Genomic DNA, 22,184 nt, shown 5'->3' on the forward strand with positions numbered 1-22,184 from the left:
AGGAAAAATATTTTGCTAAAGTCCAGTGACTATGTGGAAGGTGATAAATTGATCTAAATAGCTTTTACTTAAATATTTCAATTTAAATTACAGCTTCTGCTCAGAAAGTAGGGAAAATATGTGATGTTGTAGAATTCCGAAAATAATTCAGCATGTATTCTCCTTTCATATTTTCTGAAAAAGAGGAATAAGCCATGCAGTTACTACAGAAATGTCCCTTAATTCATATAGTTTTCATCATTGTCCTACAGTAGATTTTCTTTTCTTTTTTTACTCCCACACATAATTTGGAAGGAAGTGTCTCACACATCTCCAAATCTTAAAGTGTTTTTTTTAACTTCTACTGACTGAGATATTAATCTATTTTTTCATTCATTTTTATAGATTAAAAAAAATCAACAGGAATTTCCCCGTAAACCAGCAGGTAAGAAAAATAAAATTTGGATATTTTCAGTCATAATTCTAATTTTGTCTGTATTTAATTCTGTGGTAGATGTGCGTTGTTTTAGGTTAAAAAGTTCTTGGTAAGTTTTCTTTAGACAGCACCTTGCTGCTTTTTTTTTTTTTTCCTGATGTGTGTGTGATCAGTTTGGTATGTTCACATTAAATAAGATCATGCTTAATCTTTTCAAGTTAAATGAAGTTTAATGCATATATTCAAACTTAGTTTCTTCAGATTGCATGCCACACATTTTATTGTAAAAGCAGGAAGGGAATTGCTATGCTCAACAGAATTACCCATTCTTAATCAATGTTTGTCTACTGTTTTTAAAAAGTGAAAAGTCTCTTGTCTAAATGAAAGTATAAAAATGGATATAAATGGTTATGAGGCAGATCAGTAGGAAAATTTGAGCAAACTGTATTATCTGATTGTCTCCAAGTTCGCCCTTTGACAGTATCATGATAGTGGAAGGCATGGCAGTGCCTTGAAATGGCAGTAGAATTCCTTGAACAGAGGTGTTTTCTTGCTAGCAGAATGACTACTCTTCTCTAAAGTTGAATATTGGGTATTTGGATCCTTGAGTCAAAGGGAAACGTCTAGATGGCTTGAAGCTGAGAGACTGGATTTCTGTTCTGATCTTGTAGTTGCTAGAGATCAAATGAAAATGGAAAATAATCACATCTCTGCATTAGAATCAACACATATTTAAGAAAACCATAAAAACAATGCATGAACAAAAAAATTCAGAGTAAACATGAAATGATGTAAAGTGATCAGAGGGTCGTTTGGAGCATAATCCCATAACACAGTAATGCCTTTAGGCTATGATATAGCATATTAGCAGTTGAAAATGTGCCTATTCGGTAGCGGGCTACTTATCTCACAGTACAAATCTAGTAAATAAGATGTGGTAATTAATTTTGCTTTTTTGTTGTGTGTCATAAATGCTACGTAATGGGGATTTCTTTTTAAGTAATGGAGTAGTGGGAAACAGAAATATTACATTCAGCAGGAGGAATGAATTGCATCCATGTTGACCAAGAGAATTATGTACAGCACTGAGCTGCAAACTTGACTTCATGAAGATATATTTGAAGAATGAAAGTACTTTCACCTCACATTTCAGTCAAAATTATATCTGAGTTACATGTTTCTGGTCCAACTTCACTAGTATGGAATTTTACTAAGTGTAATTCACACAGCAGGAATGGGCATTATTAGTTTCTTTGCTTCTTTCTTCTTCAGAAGTTCTGCAAATCATAGTAAAAAAAATAACAAGTATTTATATGCCTTGTATAAATAAAGTTAGAACAGATGAAACATAGTAAACAGGCACATTTTTATGTGCATGTTTTTTAATTCTTTACACTACAATTTTATATTATAGTATTTAGATAATATAGATATGTTTATCTCACTGTTGCTTCCTAATGTTACCAAGAGGTCGTTTGCTACATTTAGCAATCAAAGTTAATTTTATTTAAGCATTTTCAGAACAGTTTCTGTAATAACATCTGCTGGCAGTGACAAAAAAGTGCTCCTGTCTCAAAGGAGGGACAAAATGCCTATTTAAGAAAACAACAACAAACACTTAACATTTCACTGTTACTATTTACTCTGAATTTGTGTCCATGTTTTTATTAACTTCAAAAAAGTAAGGATGGTAAAATTATAAATAAAAGTTATAATGTCCCACCAGACTATTATTAATTCAGAGTTATTTGCTGGTTTTGAACTCCTGACATATAGAGCATTTTATTTCTCTTCATTAGAATTCCAGTGTAAAGCAACACTAACTTGCTTGGCTTGAGTAGCTTGCTCTCCGCTGGATTGGCCTACAATTAATGTGTTCTCTCATCAGCATCAATCACTATCTTTGAAAAGAATTACTGTGAACCATTTCAAGGAAGTCAGCCAAAATGTCAAACTGAAAAGTGGAAGGCAGATCAGGAGATAAGGTCTCACTGTCCATCAAATACTGGAAAACATTTATTGATCCACAGATATCTTGAAATTTTAGGGAATATTTATTTTAAAACAGACTCCTTCTTGGGTTTATGTAGTTTGCTTTTGTTTTTAAATTGTAAATGGAGGTAGGAAATAATACTTTATTTAACTTAAAATAGGAGAACTTTCTGAGAAGAGCCGCAAAAGAATACACAGATATACAGTTAATTTCTGTCTTCTGTTATGCAGTAGGCATAAAAAATGTGCAGGGAAGCAACAGGCCTTTTTCTTTGATAAATTATCATAAGTTTACTAGAATATTAATTATCATCTCGAATATCTTTATCATAGTGGCACTTATTTTAATAAAAAACAATTTTGTCTAAGATTTTGAATAGCAATTTTTAACTTCTTTTAGGCAAGCATATAATGAACTTGAACTCTGAAACTGATCTGATTTGGATTTTACTTTCATATTATTTCTTGCAATATATTTTATCTAGACTAAGTAGTCCAAACTACAAGCACATTATCTTTCTTACTGTCCATCCTTAGTTATCTTCCTTAGTAGGAAAGCAGTACCAGGACAAACTGCTGGATAAGATAGACATGGGAAAATCAGGGAACTGATTTTCCATTTACTGCGTTATGGCTGTGTTCACAAATGCAATAAATAGCCTCTTGCTTCTGTACTACAAAGACAAAAGCCACGCCTGAAGGCTTAAATATAATCAAAGAATCTACACAAAATGATTCTATTCTGTAATAAGTACATGACCTTAGGAAATACCTACAATTAGTATAAATTGAACTGCTGTGTTCTTTTATTTCTCAGATCTTTCTCACTACACCAACAAAAGTTTCAATATGTTATCTCTTTCAAGATCTGAGAATTAATTCAACAGAGTATCCAAGTATCTTGGTTTAAATAGGCTATTTTCCATGGTTGCTGGAAATTCTATCTGCAGTCTCAGTGTAATGCTTAACTGTCAGCATTAACTACCAAAAAATTACCAGTTTCAGAGGGAAATAAAATGATTTTGTTTTAATAAAATGATCTTTCATAACATTATTTTTAAAATTAATCTACTTTTGCTCTGTTAAACAAAGAAAGCAAAAATATTATAGCACTTAAAGTGTCATACAAACAAGGCAGATATGCGCATCTTCATATAACCCTTAGTTTTATTTTCTCAAGGTTACCAAACACTGTAGGCATCACTTTCAAGAGCAAAGAGCAAAAAGCAGCTTAATCCCATCTAAAAAATATGTTTTATTTTCCAAGGAGGGATAAGTATCCTAATACTAGGATTGCATTGCCATTGAATGTGTGTATGATGATTTTTCCACATATATAACATACCAAAAAAAGGAGAATTCCTGCTCATCTCTCACAGAGATTTTAAAAGAATTGCAGAATCATAGAATCACAGAATGGCCTGGGTTGAAAACGACCACAATGATCATCTAGTTTCAACCCCCCTGCTATGTGCAGGGTCACCAACCACTAGACCAGGCTGCCCAGAGCCAGAAAAAAGATATTTCCCCTGAGAACAGCCAGCATTGTTGTTGGCTTGGGATTCCAGCAAATTGAAAAATCAGTGGCCATTTGGCCAGCCAGTGCAGATGGCTGCCGTTAAGACTGATAGCCGTTCAGAACTGCTAGATATCAGAAAAGGGAATGATAGATGTGATAGTGTAACTTTGGCTTTACATTCAAATATTTCATTTTCATTCTCTTTTTTAAAGCTTAGTTTGACTTATATGCTGTATCTTCACCAGTGGTATTCATAAGGCTTCACATTTGGAAGAATAGTTGAGTGTTTCTAGGAGGAAATATTCATGTTAAATTGACAGGAATGGCTTTCAGATTTGGAACACTGTCTGAGTTCCTTGTGGACTGCAAAGACAAATTATTTCACATAGGGTGCTACCCCTGGATGTCTTGTATTCTCTGGGAGCCTCACAACACTAGCTGAGAACAGAAAAAAATCTCAGTGAACTGATGAAACTGAACTTAGAAACAAACATTAAAAAAACAATTAGACAAGCAATTAAAAACAAATTTATGTTTCTTTTTCTAATGCAGCCCTTAGTGTACTCCAATTCAGATGACTGCCACTGTTTTTCTTAGCCGTGAAGATCGTTCTGCTCATTCTCACATGTCCCTCTTGGTTCTATAACATTAGTTCTTTTTTACTGCTTCAACAGGGACTTCAGCCCAATACATCTAAATTTTCTCTTGCTAGGAGAGCATCCCAATGTTTCTGTAAGAAAGAAGGCAGTGCTTCCTTTCACCACTGCAGTCTACTTGAGTCTGTCAGCCCTGATACAATGCTTTTTACATAGAACAGCGATTGGAATGTCTTGGCACAGCAGTGTATTTAAAACTCTCTTTACCCATGCTGTATCTCTATTACAGTGAATTAAAAATTATTTCCCTTTATCTTTCATCAAGGACAACTTAATAAAAAAAAAAGGATAATGGAGAAGAAAGTCCTTAAGTTCACTATTTCTCTTCTATCTACAGGCAGCATGAGTATTTTGAAACATTTTTCTTGTCTACACAGAAGATAAGATAGTCTCATTAAGTAATTTTGACTATCATTTTTAAGAGGAATCTTTCCCTCTAGAGTTTTCCTAAAATTTATGGGACAAGAATTGGTAGCTGTCCTGGGCAAACTTAACAGCTTATTATGAGATTCATGCAGTTCTAATACTTCATGATATTACTTTGGAATTAATAACTTCCCCTATTTCTTTCTTAAATTCCTATGTCTGTCTTTACTGAGTACTGTTTCCAATTCCACAACTGTGTTTCATTCAGTCTTAATATAACATAGTGGCATAAGTAACTGATGTCCTATTAACAAAAGGAACTGGAGTATAGCTGTGCATATCACATTCTGCAGTATTCAGTTTTCATGAGTCGTATTGCACTGCAGGCATATTGTAGAATCATAGAATGACCTGAGTTGAAAAGGACCACAATGATCATCTAATTTCAACCCCCCTGCTATGTGCAGGGTCACCAACCACCAGACCAGGCTGCCCAGAGCCACATCCAGTCTAGCCTTGAATACCTCCAGGGATGGGGCATTCACAACTTCCTTGGGCAACTTGTTCCAGTGTGTCACCACCCTCTGAGTGAAAAACTTCCTCCTAATATCTAATCTAAACCTTCCCTGTCTCAATTTAAAACCATTCCCCCTTGTCCTATCACTATCCACCCTTGAAAATAGCCGTTCCTCCTCCTGTTTATATGCTCCCTTCAAGTATTGGAAGGCCACAATTAAATATTTACTTTCTTACTGAGATTCACAAGTACAGATGAGTGTGCCATTTTTTAATGGTAACACACTCCACATATTTTATTTATTTTAATAGTATCATAATAACATTTGAGATTGTATTGTATTCATATTTTTAAACTGGAATGATTAAATGCTGGAATTCTGCTGGAAGGTGACATTCCTTCAAAGAAACCATGTCGTTATTCTAGTAGTTCCTTAAAGACAGTGTGTATGTTCACTTTGTTTGGTGTTTTGATTTTTTTTTTTCCTGATTTGGCATAATTTTTGAATTAGTTGTTTTACAATACACCACTACTGTAATTCCTCAGAGTCAACATTCTGCATCTCTTGATTGACAGTTGCTGAACTTTTGGGTCTTGTGGTACATCTGCTGTAACACCATCTGTTGTCACTGTACAGTTTATTTTGAAGGGAAATCTCTAGAATGAAACTTCTGTTGCTAAATGTTTATAGACACACACAGGGGAAGCTGAGTTCTTGCTGTTAAATTAAGCAGAAGAACATAATAGGGTGTAAATTATGCTCTGCTAATTCACCACGTTGTATTGTCAGTCATTTATGGCACTTGGCATGGATTATTACTCCATAGCTTAAACCTATGACAGGCTTTTATTGATTATTATTATTTTATAGGACTTTCTGTAAAATAAAGTGAATACATTTATATTTATATAAAAGTATACTCTCTTTAGTTGACAGGAAGTAGTAACACGGTAGTTACGGCATTGCGCTAGTTGCTTCTGAGACACTCTCTATTATTAAAACTGTGCTTTCATTTGGCCAGTAAAAAATTTTTCTTTACATAGTAGTTCTAAGTAGGTGTTGAGCTTCAGGACATAGGCAAGCTTCTTTAAAAAGACAGTGAGCACCGTTGTTAGAGAGTTTTTCGATTTAGGAAACCTATATGTTGACCTTTGAGAGGAAAGCCAGATGGCTTCCCAGAGAAAGTGGATTACCTGATGAGCTAGACAATATTCATGTTTTGAGTCCCTTGATTAAGTTATTGGATAGCAGTGCTGGTATCATGGGGCTATGTCACCTATAGCTCAAGAGACAATGGAATTAATTTGGATGCCTGCTGGAAATTTAGATGATAGAAAGGAGTGATGAAAAGAAGTTCTTATTTAAATCTCTAATTATAAGTCTCAAGCTGTGTTTCAAATCATTTCTGCATATCCAGCAAATTCAATTTTGCTTCAAGTATAGATTTCTCTCTAATTTATTCCTACTTACTAATTTTTTATTTTTTTTTATTTTTTTTCCCTTGTATCAACTTATTAGCTCTTTTTTTCTCTGCAGTATTAATGTCGCACTCTGGAAATCTGGAAATACTTTCCAGTAAGGGTTAGTTTTTCCTGATTGGATTTATAGACTATGTCCACATTAGATCTGAGTTCAAATTTTAGTTAATACAGGAAAGAAAGTACTATGTTCTCAACTAATGGCCTACATAAAGCAGATGAATGAAGTCTAACTGCCTTGCTCTTTTGTAAACACTTGAAATCTAATATAGACAAACCCCACAACTGCAAGTTATTAAGTAGAATCCTAAATTGTAAAGATAAACAGTTATCATTTATTTACTAATTGTAAAAGAAAGATTATTAGTTATTGTACATATTCTAGTGACATTTCAATGGCAGATTGACAGAGGACCGGAGGGAAATGGTGGATTATCTACCCATTTGCCCTTTGGATTATGGAGAATGGAGAACCGTTCAGGAGGCTGAATGTTTGCAGAGCCTGGTCTAGCCTCACCTTGAATGTCTCCAAGGATGGGGCATCCATCACCTCTCTTGGCAACCTGTTCCAGTACCTCACCACTCATAATGTAAAAACTTCTTCCTTACATTCAATCTAAATCTCTCAACTTTTAGATTGAAATTACTTCTCCTGGTCCTATCACATCAGAGCTTGCTCAAGAGTCAGTCCTATTTTTTCTTTCTGCTCCTCTTTTTAGATACTAAAAGTTTGCTCTCAGGTCACCTCGGAGCCTTCTCTTCTCCCCGCTGAAGACCCACAGCTCTCTCAGCCTGTCCTTGTAGGAGAGGTATTCTATCCCTTGCATCATTTGTGTGGCCCTCCTCTGGATGTTCTCTAACAAGTATATGTTTCTCCTGTACTGAAGACACCACATCTGGACCTAGTAATCCAAATGAGGTCTCACGAGTGCAGAGTAGGGGGACAGGATCACCTCCCTCTCACAGCTGGCCACACTTCTTTTGATGCAGCCCAGGATATGGTGGCTTTCTTAGCTACAAGAGTACACTGCTGGCTCATATCCAGCTTACCATCCACCAGTACCCCTAAGTCCTTTTTGGCAGAGCAGTACTCCATCCTTACATCCCCCAGCTTGTATTGATCTTGCGGGTTCCCATGACCCAGGTGCGAGACCTTGCACTTAGATTTGTTGAACTTCCTGAGATTCACCTTGGCCCACTGCTCAAGCCTGTCTAGATCCCCCAGAAGGCATCTTGTCTCTCGGGTGTGTTGACCACACCCCACAGCTTGGCATCATCCAGACTTGCTGAGGGTGCACTGCTTGATCCCACTGTTGAAGTCATTGACAAAGATGTTAAAGAGCAGTGGTCCCATTACTGACCTCTGAGGGACACCACTTGTCACAGATCTCCGTTTGAACTTTGGGCCATTGGTAAGTGTTCTCTGAGTATGATCTCTTAACCAGTTCCTCATCCATCAAACAATCAATCAATCATATCCATATCTTTCAAATTCAGAGAAGAGAATGTTATGTGCGACCATGTCAAAGGCCTTACTGATGTACAGATAGATGACATCAGTGGCTCTCTTCCCTCGTTCACTGATGCAGTCATGCATCAAGAATTGGTCAGGTTTGACTTGATCTTGGTGAAGCCACACTGGTTATCCCTTATCAGTTCCTTTTCTTCCATGTGCCTTAGCAGAGCTTCCAGGAGGATCTGCTTCTGTTCTTCTCTGGCACTGAGGTAATACTAACAGGTCAGTAGTTTCCTGAGCCATCCTTTCTACCCTTCTTAAAAACGGGTGCTACATTTTCTTTTTTCTAGTCACCAAGGTCTTCAGCTGACCACCATGACTTCTCAAAGGTCATCAAGACATTTGGCTACTACATCAGCCAATTCCCTCAGGACTTTGGGATGCATCTCAACAGGACACATAGACTTATGTGTTGCTTATTAGGGAGTGTATACCTTCCTGGACTTTCCTTTTCCAGGTGATGTATGTATAGAAGCCTTTCATATCCTTCTTTGTGCCCTTTGCCAATTCCAGTTCCAATTGGATCTTGGCCTTCCTGACACTATCCCTACACAGCCTTGCAGCTTCTTATACTCCTTCCAGGTTACCTGTCCCTGCTTCCACTGCTTGTGCATTTTCTTCTTGAACTCCAGTTTGACCAGCAGGTCTCAGTTCAGCCGTAATACCTGGCTCAGGAATTTATCCTCAATACATTACAAGAGTCTCTTGGATTGCCTACAACTCACTGTTCTACTTTTTCAACAGATATCAGGGTGGTTGTAGTCCTTCAACAAGATATGAGCCTGCAATCATGATGCCTCCTATAGCTGGAGGAAGAAGGCTTCATCAACAGGTTTAACTTGATATGTGGCCTGTAGTAGATCCCAGCCACAAGGATCTGTTTGTTGTCTTGGTCTCTAACTCTCACACGTAGGCTTTTGACTCCCCCATGGTCATTCTTCAGGGACAGATCTCCACACTGTATGCCTTTCTTGATGTATAGGGCAAAGCTTCATAGAATCACAGAATCATAGATTCACAAGGTTGGAAACGACCTGTAAGATCATCTAGTCCAACCGTCTTCTCATTACCATTGCTACCACAAGCTACTAAGCCATATCTCACAGCTCCTCCTTCCTGCCCTCCTTCCTCACATGTCCCTTCTGAAAGGCTTGTAGCCATCAGTAGGTATATTCATGAGTCATGAGAATCATCCCAGCAGGTATTGTTCATGGCAGCTACACAGTGGCTTCCAACTGCTCCTGTAAATCTTCAAGGAACTGGCTGATGTGATTGGCAAGCTACTCTCCATCATATTTGAGAAGTCATAGCTGCCTGGTGAAGTCCCTTGTGACTGGAAAAAGGAGAACATCACTTCCATTTTTAAGAAAGTGAGAAAGGGAGACCTGCGAAACTACAGTCTGGTGAACTTCACATCTATGCCTGAAGGCATTCAAGGCCAGCTTGGATGTGGCCTTGAGTAGTGTCATCTAGTGGGTTGCAACACTGCCCACAGTCAGGGGTTGGAACTAGGTGATCTTCAAGGTCCCTTCCAATGTAAGCTATTCTGTGAATTTATGATTCTGTAAGATCCAACCAGCTGGGGTGTAGAGCTGCTTCAGGCTGTTCCCAGGGAAAAGCCTGAAAGATTCTTTGAGTGTTTGGGGTCTGAGTCGAAGCTTCATTCATGTGAGTTTTCATAAATTTGTTTGATCTTATAAGATTCTTACAAGACAAGAACTGAATTGGAGTTCCTGCTTTAACTGAATAAATAGATAGATAAATAAATAATTGCATATACTTTGTAAAATACGTTTATGCCCATTTTTTGTAATGGTCATATCTTAAAAGTATTTAGCCAAGTAGACAGCTTGATTTACTTCTTTCCAGATTAAGGACTTCTTACCATATCATTTGCCTTACCTTGTACACTCCTTTCAGATTTAGTTTCGACCTCTTTCTGATCTCACAGTTCTTGCATGTCTTTTTGCATAATGTCATAGCTTCAGCAGGAGCAGTGTACCTCAGTTAGGTGATGAAAGATACAAGTTTGATGCATTCACTTTTTTAGTGCTATAATTAGTAGGTTGCCATAAAAAGGGCATGCCCTTTAGCTGCTACTTTTTGCAAGAATATGATTTTAGCAATTTTTTTATTTTTAATAAACATGTTCCTGTCTGTACGTATCTAGGACTCTTCTGAATCAGACATCTCCTTAGCAGATTTATGCAGGGGAATTGTTACTTGTTTGTTTGTCTGTCATAAAGCTTTAATGTTGGATGAATTTTTGCAGTTAAGTTATACTTAGAAGCGTAACAGTGTACATAGGGTAAAGTCAGACAGTGAGAAACTGCTCACCAATTTAAAAAGCAGCTTGAGGGAATTTGATTGATATTGTTGCATCATTTTATCTCTATATTATATTTATATGCATTACAGATATATATAAATCCTGCTTTAAGTCTCTAAACATATTTGGATTGATATTTGGCCACTGAAGGCATTGGTTATGTAAAATAAATAAGTTATTGAAAGGGATTCCTTAAATTTATAAAATTAATAGAAGACTGTCTTTGTTTTTTGTGTGTGTGATTGCAAATTTATGACTGGCAACATAAGAAGCAATTACTGAATCTAGAAAGGACCATTTTTAATTCTAGAATAGATTTTTATCTAGAATAGATATTTGCATCATTTTCTTGCATTTTATTGTTAAACCAGACTTCTAGCCACTATGCAAATGGTTCATGAAAGCAGGAAGATAAAAAGTATCTTCCAACTACTTTGTTTAGAAACAGATGCCTTCAATAATCAGTATGTCCTGTACCTCTCTACTGTCTTAAAATATCCTGAAAAGTAGTAGCAAACACAGAAACAGTGAAAGAAGTCAAATCGTTGTATTGATAAAAGGTGTATAACACTTTTCCTTTAAAGTTATAGTTGGAAATACTAGGTATGTGAAAAACAGTTTTCTTTAACCCCATCTTAAATCAAATAGAGGACTTAATACCTCTGGTTGTCAGATACAAATTTGTTCTATCTGGCCACTTTGGAATTTTTGTTGAAAGCTTAGGCTTGAATTAAAAACACTGCAATAATTTATTGAAATGTCTTTCCTACTGCCTCAAGTCAATTTACATTTTCCCAAGAATTACATTCATTTTGTAGATTAGAATGGAGGTGTTCAGTAAACCAATATAGACATTACTCCTTAGGGAACCATATCATCTAAATAAATTAATTGGAATCAATGAAGCATATACTTTAACTGTTGATCTCCTGTTGAAGAAGCACATGGGACTCAAAAAGCTTAAAGAAGATATTTCTAATTAAAGTGTATACCAAGAGGAGAGGTGAATACACATTTTGTTGTTTTTCACTCACCTGTTTTATATCTATACTGATCATCTGCCTTTCCTCTCATATCTTACCCTATGAAAGTAAAATTATTTAATTTCCTGAACTTCTAAGAATAGTGGATAATAGAATTCCATGGAGCATAGACAGTTATTATACATCTTTCCCTTTCACTGCAATAATATTCCATGTTACCAGCTATAAAATTGCCACTTGAATTTTATAAAATAATTGATGTACAGGATTGTACAAAATAATCAACCATTTATGGATTACATGCAAATGAAATAAAAGAACTGAGAAGGATTAATCACTGAAAATGCGGGAAAGACAACTGGCAAGAAAGCTGAATAGACAATGTAAAAAAATTGTTAATTTGGAATGAAGCAGCATCCATTAGAAAAATCATGATTTAAGAACACCTTTTCTGTTATTTTAAACAATTGCATTACCTGGTAAGAAGACAATATTTGATGAAAATGCATAGCTGTTATGTGTTTAGCCTGTAAGAGAGCTTTTGATTTCAATTTTAAAATTTTCAGAAACAAAACTTCCTAAGTCCATCTTATTTTATGACACAGCGAACAGCAACTTAATAGCAGTAAATATGCTATTCTCAGAAGCTAATGACAAAAACATTTATTTATTTATTTGTTATAAATAATTTTTCTTGTTGGAATTTCTCTCAGAGATGCAGAGTTTAGAACCAAAAATTTGCATCTTTATTTACATAGAATCATAAGGAAAATTGTGCATGTCTGGAGAGGCAAACAGACCCTGAAACAGCAGATAGGTAATGTTGTGTCTGGGAACTTTTAGACAAGTTCCAGACAGGCATGTAGCTTCTCTCAAGTCTCTGGCTGATGGCTCTGGTGGCATATAAGTGGCTGAGTGTCCAGATGCACTTTTTCCAGCTGATATTCCCAGAGTACCTTGAAGTCCAGCAGAATCAGAATAGTGTGATACACAATTTCTAGCTGCTTTATTTCAAGTATACAGTCAGAAGTCATGCTGCTTTCCGTGGCTTTTTAACAACCCAGTGTTTGTAGTACTTGCTTCATTGCCGCACTAATCACTCATTATTCCAATTTATTATTCCTACAAGCCTGTCCTAATGCCAATAGATTAGATAGTAGTGCAGCCTCTCCTACGTCTCCTGCTCAAGCTGGTCTGCTATTCAAAAACTATCCAAGACAATGGGAGAGAAGACCATGCAAAAAAGGGTCTGAACCCCTGAAGGTATGCAAAAAGATCCTGAAATAGAAGTGAGCTCTGTGAGAGGAGAAACTTTTGGCTAAGTGTTATCTACAAGTCTACATCTATAAATTGTTTGATAGTTCCTGTCGGTAACCGTCCACTTTTCATAGGGCTTGAAATATTTCATAAAGATCTCTTCTGCAGCCACAAAAATGGCTACCATGTCTGATTTTTTACATTGTCCTCCCTAGGGGCAAAGAGACTGCCTGTCACATTGCAGAGCTCTCTGTGGATACAGAGCCTCTGAGTCTGTCACTGAAGTTGGAGCTTAATGTAGGATCAATAGCTATCTTAATTTTGGAAAAGATAAAATCTTTATGGGATTTATTCTTCCATGTTATTCATAATGGTGGAATGATTCGCATTGATGGAATGGAATTAAGAGAGTAGTAATATTGCAAAATAATTGTTAATCAACACTCCTTAAAGGACTGACTTTTTCAAAACTCAGCATTCATGGAAATACTGAGATATGTCAGAGATAAAGTAACATATTGACAGGTATCAATCATTCATAGAAAAATAAGTGCAATCTGAGTTCAGTAAGTGTTGTGAACTTTATTACTAATTCCCTGCCAGAGGCCACGGGCATATGGCCTGTGAATTATTCTTCAGGTTCACTTTAAAAGTAAGGTAAATGAAAATAAGCTTTATTCTAACACAGCAAAACCAGATTTAAGAATCAAATTTATGATAAAAATTAAGGTATAGATAGAAGCATGAAAACAGTAGCATGCAGAATCTATTGAATATCATCTAATCATCCCCTAAGGTTTTTCTCAGCTCCAGGAGAAGGGATTTTATAAGTAGTTTCCCTTTTACCTTGCTGTCTCAGAGTGATGCTGTGTTGTGGTTCTCTTTCTCAATCTAGCTGTACTTGGATTCATTGTTTGCAAGTTAATATTTGAAGTAGTTGTAAATTGTTCTCACTTCTCTTACTTTCTGAGTAATTAATTTAGGAAGACTTTTATATAAGAGAGTAGGTTATATATACTACTATGCAGTATCCTGTGTACTGTGGAAGTACCATGGCACTGTTAAAAAAAGTCACGCTGAAGTTGGATGCTAAGAGTAGTAAGCTGTACTGCTCTGAAACAGATCCCAAGACACATATGACTGCTTCGATACTACAGACTGTGAATCATAGACAGATGTATGTTGAATGATTTATTGTAGGCTATCTGGTCAAAACCCTGTTCCAGAAAGGGTCAGCATAAATCATGTTGGTCAGGACTTTGCCCAGTCAAGTTCTGGATATTCTTAAAAATGAAGAGTTCATAACATCACTCACAAGGGGAAATAATTCAAACTTTTCTGTATTTTTTAACTATTAAAAGACATTCAGAATGCTTTGATACATATTTTCTTTGCTATACTGCTACAAGGTAGACATATTTAATAAATACATTTCTGTAGACTTTGCAAGATGTATACTGTGCCTTTCATTTGCAGAATATCTATTAATCTTAATAAAAAAATGGATTTGTTTTAACCTGATAACAATTTCCTACAAGGAATTTTGAAATTACCATACAGGAAAAAGTATAGTAAAACGCTATATGAGTATAAATATGAGACTTTCATGATAGAAAGCTGTCAGTACATCTGTTCTAATCTTTGAATGGCCTCACATTAAAAATAGCATAAATTTTACACTTTGTTTCTAAGAAATTTTATTTTATCTTATTTATACTATTTTTATTTTACCATCCTTACTAAAATATGATAAAGACTATGTTAAAATCCTGGAGAAGTCTCTAAAGCCAAAAAGGATTTTTAGTAAGGCTAATTAAGAAATTTAAGCAGTATTTTGAATAGAAATGAATACAGCAATTAGTGGTTCACTTTCTTTTTGCCTGGGATATCTATGTGAGGTAAAGAACTGGGATATTATGAATTTTAAATTGAAGAGAGCATGCTGTTTCATTTTTCATAGAAATACAGCTTCTTTCAACTGAACATGATTCAGCCCACAAACAGTAATAACTTACTGAATCTTTATTAGTAAACCAGCAGCCACTAAATTAACTGCTTTGTGTCACCATTTGATTTTGAAGAATGAGCTGCTGCAAGTAAGTTAGAAACTGCCAGGACTGGGAAATAAATAAATAAATAAATAAACTGGAACGTTATCACAAATAAAATGTATTGGGTTTGTCTGTTTTTATTTTCTTACTATTGTTGATAATGGTCAGCAGTTTATATAGAAACATTTCTATGATTAAAAAAATTACCCTCATTTTTAAATGTGTAAAATGGGCATTCTGTGCACTATTTCTGGTGCCACTTACATCCTGTATCCACAGCAATAAGCATTTCTTTTTAGATAGAATCTTATCAAATTTAGCTTTTCAAGTCAAATTTCATATTCATCCAAAATGTTAGTGCGTATATATGTGTGTATATATATATATAATAATATATATATATATATATATATATATACATGATCCATTAGTGTGAAATGTTCTGATCCCTTTCCAAATGAGGAAATTTTTTTGAGGTTATTAATAGTTAAAACTTATTTGGAAGTCAGAATGTTTATTGTAACATAAATGCTTTAAGAAAGTGGCCTCAATTTTAGCCCACAAGGGAAAACATTTCAACAGTTTCTCACCTCGATTATGTAAAAACTACCACACTTTAACATCACGTGTTCAGTTTACTTAGGTAAACTGAGATCATTGTAGGAGGATGCTGTTAAAATAGTAATCAAGTCATTGTACTTTTTTTCCCTGTTTTTCAGAATCTATCCAATGTTATTTTAATCCACACATATGAATACACTTGTGCATTTAAACAACTGTGTAACTATTCCTAATTACAGTCATACAGCTTTTGCTTAAGAGTTCTGCTGGATGTCTAAGAGTACACATTTAACCTGAAAGAGAAATGCGTTTTGTTAATAAAACCTTAGTGTATCAGGTTGTCTGAAAAATCAATCAAATTTCTCCTTGTGATCTATGGAGGCAAGGGAGCAATATCAACAGGAGCAATTGCTTTAAATTTCATGGCTGCTTTAGTATTAAGGCAATCAAATGTGAAATATCAGTGCATCTGTACATCGTGCATGACTATGCCCTGTTATTTTGATGTAGGAGAAACAGAAACTTAGATTTAGTGAGAAATATGAAAAAGAAAACAACCTAAATAAACATAGACTACACACTGTGAAAAAATGATATGAAATCTCATCAGACAAGATTATATCTTACTATATCCAATTCTAATGAAACAAATCAAAGATGGCACAGAATTAATTAATTAAAAAGTAAAGTTGTCTTAATGCCTAGAAATCGGAGATCATTCATTCTCTTTTCATTACAGAGGAAAAATATACCATACTTCGCTAAGTAATAGTACACTGTTATATTAATTTTACTCCCATGTGTAGCTTCTCTCAGTCAATATGCTGCACAGATTCTTATCAAGTCAGAGGAATGGAGCTACCTATCTTTATTGCATTGAATGACATACAAAACAGGAGAAATTAGGAGAATATGAGTAATCGTTGAACTGAAATAATTTAAAGCTTCTCTCACTGTACCTATTGAGCTGTGTTCTTGAATATTTTTCATTCAGGAATGAAAGGGATTTTGGAGAGCTTGGCTTTTCAATTATTGCATGACAATATAGCGTTGAGTACTGCTTAATTCTTGAGTACTGAGGCATGGCTATATCTTCTCTTTGAACTTTGTAAGCTTCTTTGATCACCAAATCAGAGGTAGTTGAACAAATATTTATAAACATGCCATGTAATCTGAACTAAAAAAAGCAACTAATCTTTAAAATTTTGCAGCATTCCTTTCTAAATCCATATTCTGAGATTTAAATGAGATTGAAATGAGATTGAAATGTTATTTCAATTAATTAGTATAGGGTTTTTTTCAGTTATGCAGGTATCTGGAAATGTTTATAACTGATTTCTGAATATATCCAAGTACAAAATGTGCTCCAGAATGTCTTTATTTTTTCCACATTGCAATAAGATCCCATGTATTTATCTATCTGTCGGTCTTGTATCTGAATATTTCTTGATTTTGTATTCCTGCCTAGTGGCTCCCTACATTTCATTTGCATTATATTTTTCGGATGTGATTTGTCTGCAAGTATTTAGAATTCCTTTAGAGAGCTTTCAATGAGATAATAAAAATAATAATAATAAAAAAAATAGACATCTGTTAGGTATGTGGCTCAGCTCTTTTGTTGTTGCTAGGGCAATAAATGCATTTTCTCTTATATTTTGATTGTTGTAACAGGCTTTCTTTATGCATTCATGTGATTATAAGTGAACTGCCAATATATCACATTGTGTCAGTGGTTCAAGGTTTGTAGTTCTTTAAGATTTGACAGACATCAGCGTACTTGCATGAAGTATTTGCAATTGATTTGAAGAAATTGCCTGAGGAATCTGTCAACACTATTGATTTTTTTTGTCAGATAGTCTACATGGGCTGGACGGAAGAACGGGAACAAGACTCCCTTCAGGATCGAATGTATACACCAAAGTTTCTAGCACTAAGGGGATCTTCTCTGTATAAATTTATGGCACCTCCAGTAAGTATATTTCTCATGCTGTGTGGGCATAAATGTTATTAAATAAAATGATTTCATGTAATATGTACCAGGCTTTCACATTGAGCGTTCAATTTGTTAACAGCATTGTAACTTAGAGCACTGAAAAGTTCCAGAGAAATGTATTATAAAAGTGACAGAAAATAACTGTTCATCAGATTACCGTGCAGCTAACAAATACTTTTTTCCCCTCAGTCACCTGAACACTTAGAAAAATACGGGAGAGAGCTATTTGTACTAAAAGTGGGCTTTTCATTTCCCTTTGGCAAGCAAAACAAGCCAGAAGCAAGTTGGTTACATTTAAACTGAACTGTCATTCTGAATGCAAACTGCTGAGATTTTCAGTAATAACAAAGCTTTTTACAGGCTGTGGAAATGGCACAGCTTGCAGAGCAATATCTCTGTCTTTAATTTTTACCCTGAATATAACTTCCGTGCAGTTTGAGAGCACCAAAAGGAAAATAGGAAAGCAAATGAAGCATTCAGGTTAAATATTAATTGGAATCTGACTGGCAAGAAAGGGCAAAATTTCAGCTACTGTCTCAAAATCAGCAGTTTAATTTCATGGCTTTATGGTACATCTAAGCTGCAGGAAACACATACCCTCTAGCTAAGTTTTAAGCCAGTAGCTAAGGAGTTGGCAGCAGACCCATACAGGCAGCACTAAGATTTTAGCGGTTATCCTGATTTGGGCTGTAGATCCTTCCTGTTGGAGGTAGTTCAAATTTAGATGGCAAGTGTCCACGCCATTCTTCATTCACAATTCTATCTCCCTTCTAGATGCAATGCTGAATGCTCCTGTTCTGTTCAAAAGAAAAAGATTATTCCTTTGTAAGCAGCGGGGAAGAAACTACAAATTTCTTTACCGAGAGTTTGTTGTTATATTATTTCTATTTATATACAATATAATTTTTATTATTAGTTTCCAAAAGTAATATGTTGCTTGTGGATAAATGACTATAGGAAGAACATATTTATAGTAGGGATGTGAACAGCATTGCTGTAGGCTAGGACAGTTCTGTCAAGCTGCTGCTTTATGAGACAAGGCTGATCTCAGTCTTTATTAGGGCCTTGTTTCAGATAAGCTGTGAGCAAAACATAATCTAATTATTAAAAATATAGCAGAGTTTGGTTCTTATTCTAAAATAGGAAGAGAGTTCAAACAGAAAGAAAACAATTTCTTTCCATTGAGTAGGAGGGAAGAATAATGACACTTTAAAAGACAAATTGGGGAAGAGTTTCTGTAGAGGTTTTTAAAACCAAGTGTACTTGTACACTTAAATGCCCAGAAAAATTTTCTTCTTCTCAAAGACTGCAGAATGCCTTTTAGAAGGACATTCTCTGTGCAAACTTTTAAATGTACAATTGTTTGCTGTTCTGTGGGCATGTACATTCATCTCTTCCAGGGATTAAAAAAGATTAAGAATAAACTTTCAAGGCTGCAATTTTTGAGCTTCTAATTATATAACATATAAATGTTGTTACAGGAAGAAAAACAATTTTAATTATATTTGTAGTGTAAGCTTCTTGAATTAAGCTGTTTCTGAACAGATCTGCCAACATTTTAAGCAGAAAATTAAAAGAAGCTATTGTCCTGTTTAACTCCTGAGGGAGGCATGTGTTTAAATAGCTGCCTCCCCCTGCTATATTTTTTTATCTAATTGATCAATACCACTTCGCCTCTCTGTGCTCAGGTGCATGATCAGTTCTAACATATCTTATTTGCATCTTAAAACTTAATTACCTTTCTGAGATTTCTTGGCACACTGGTGATCAGGACAAGCAATTTCTAAAGATTCTGTGAGGAATTTTATGAAGAAGGAGAAGCTCTCATATGTTTTCCCCAAAGCATGGAGCCTGTAACGAGCTTCTAAATGAAACTTCAAGTAGCTGTGGCCTTCAGCAGGAATAGCGGATACTTTTCCTAATTGGGCAGGGCAAAATGACACTTCTCTGACTGGTGCTTTGTGTTCAGTGGAGCAAAACTCAACTCCCCATTTCTATGTTCCTTGTGAGAGATCATTTCATTTTCTGTCTGAATTAGCAACAGATGTGTTGTTTGGTGTGGGTTTTTTGTTTGTTTGTTTTGTGTGTTAAGCTTGTTTTTTTGTTGTTGGTGGTGGTGGTTTGTTTTTAACAAAAACGTTTTGCAATTTTTTTGTCACATATCAGAATAGTTTCTTAAAATTCATTGACAAATACTTCCAATATTTCTTCACTTCCTTATTTTATATGAAACATTATTTATTGATTCATAGTATTTAGTCTCTTCCTTCCTTCTAAATCTGATTTAATACCCATACTTCAATAAGATGGTAAAAAAACTGAGTTTGAGGATGACAGCAAATAAATAAAATTCCATTTTGAAATTTTAATTCTTGACTATGAAGATTTTCCTTGAAAGAGTTTCAATTCTAATAGTCTGTACCCCTAAAAATTAGTTAAGGGCAGAATTTTATCATACAGCACCAAAATCACTTTGAACAAGAAAGTTCTACGTCACAGCATCCAAGCCCATACATTCAATATTGAGTCTATTCATAGTTGTTTTCTTTTATATAAAAAATAATTTGGTCTTATGTATTATTTTTTTTTATGCTGTGGCTACAATTTGATGATATTTTTCAAAGAGGTTTATATTCTTACATTTTGAAAAACAGACTATACTACTTCTTCAACTCTTTTGTCTTGCCTAACTGTGTAATAACTATGATCCTTTGAATCTGAGGCACGCCTCAGTAATTCTTGTTAAGATTTTTTTTTCCATATAGAGCCTCAGTTTTTCTTATCTTTTTTTTTTATTGTTTGTTTTGTATTCTGTCTTTTGAGACTGTGACTAATTCTTTTTCTTTCTTGCGGTTTCCTAGAAAAGTTATTTATAGGCTTTTTTAAAAATAATTGCTTAAATACTGGTAAAAGCAATTGCAAAAATTGTGAGATAATGTGGAGAAAAAGACTGTTATTCAAATCTCACTCTGTTCGAATTCAAGAGCAGATTCACGCTGGTAAGAAAAAAAAGTGTAAATATACTTTTGTTCTTTCTTGTTAGCTTTTTCACCTAGATTGCAAGTCACATGTGATAAGTGTCTAGGACACTGCAAGGTTGGAAACTTCAGTTTTATGTTTTAGGACCTCTGCAAACAATGTATATATAACAGGAAATTCTGTTATAAGAACAGAAATGGAGAGGAAACAGAGAAGAAATGGAGAATAGAGAAAGAAATGAAGAAATGGAGAAATGGAGAGTTCTGTGAGAACATTTAAAGGGCTGTACCCTTTTGCGATCTCAATGCAACCCCCAGCAGCATAGATAGGAGTCTCCCAGAGGAAACCTGTTCATAGCATAGATTAGCCTGCATGAAAAGCTATTGAAAGTGCAAGGAGACAGACATCTTATCAGTACTGGTCCCTGGTAGTTTGTGCTCTGAGGTAGTGCTTTCCCTTTCTGTGTACATTATACTGATGTAAATGGTAGAAAGTTTTAGGGATTGATTTGTTATTTATTTATTTTTTTAATAAACTGAACTACTGGAATGAAGAATAATAACTTGGTTTCTTTTCCTGTTTTTTCTTTTTTCTATTTTTTTTTCCAAGGTCACAACCTGGGATTGGACACGAGCTGAGAAAACATTTTCAGTCTATGAGATAATGTGCAAAATTTTCAAGGTATGATGAAAAAGTGTAAAATAAAGTATCATTTTGTCAGACCAGTTGAGAAACCAGAGGATTACACTGGAACTAGAAATTCCATGTGACTGCCTTGCAGAAATACATCAAATCTTGTCCCTGTGAATCAATATTATAAGTCCTGAAGTCGTTAGATGCTGATAAATTAGATAAATTTAGAAGAAATGTTTTCAAAAAGCATGACAAAATTGGAAATGAACTGATTTTTAACTGGGAAACTGTTTTATTTCTCCATAATGCAGTATGTGTTTTTTACTAAAAAAGTGTTTTATGGCTTTGCTTTACTTGTACATTCAATCATTAGAACATTTATTTTTCTAATTGAGGAGTTAAAAGATCAGTTCTATTGCTTTCAAATGTGTTGAAGCAACTCACAGTTGCAATGTAAGATCATAGAATCATAGAATCACTCAGGTTGGAAAAGACCTTAAAGATCATCGAGTCCAACCACAACCTAACCATACTACCCTAACTCTAACAGCCCTCTGCTAAATCTAAAATTGCACTAAGGCATACAGCAAAGTCATTAAAATATGGAATACCATTCTAAAAATGTTTGTCCTTTTTCTAATTGTTTCAGTTTACCTTAACCATAGGAAATGGGAGAGCTAATTAAATGTTCTGAAAGCTAAATCAATGAGTAGCAAATTGAATAGATCCATTACAGTGGATTGTATTTATTTTTTTTCTGATTTCGTTCAGAATACATACTTTCTCTTTTTAAAACATTGAAAAACAATCTTCCAGATGTTCAGCATTTCTAAATCTAAAACATGAGGGAGAGAGAAGGAAAAAAGAGATGAAAAACACTCTTTCCATTCATCTGAAGTGCCTTGCTATGTTGTTTTTACTAGATTTATATATATATA

At 34.9% G+C, this 22,184-nt stretch overlaps 1 long non-coding RNA gene across 1 annotated transcript; it reads left to right on the forward strand.

The window, feature by feature from the left end:
- Positions 1-381: 381 nt before the first annotated feature.
- LOC104910310 lies at positions 382-21,314 on the forward strand. Its single transcript, XR_792953.2, has 3 exons — positions 382-424; positions 17,494-17,610; positions 21,223-21,314. It is a non-coding gene; the product is annotated as an uncharacterized LOC104910310 (long non-coding RNA).
- Positions 21,315-22,184: the final 870 nt, after the last annotated feature.

The sequence above is a fragment of the Meleagris gallopavo genome, chromosome 3 (assembly GCF_000146605.3).
Source record: "Meleagris gallopavo isolate NT-WF06-2002-E0010 breed Aviagen turkey brand Nicholas breeding stock chromosome 3, Turkey_5.1, whole genome shotgun sequence".
Classification (NCBI taxonomy): Eukaryota; Metazoa; Chordata; class Aves; order Galliformes; family Phasianidae; genus Meleagris; species Meleagris gallopavo.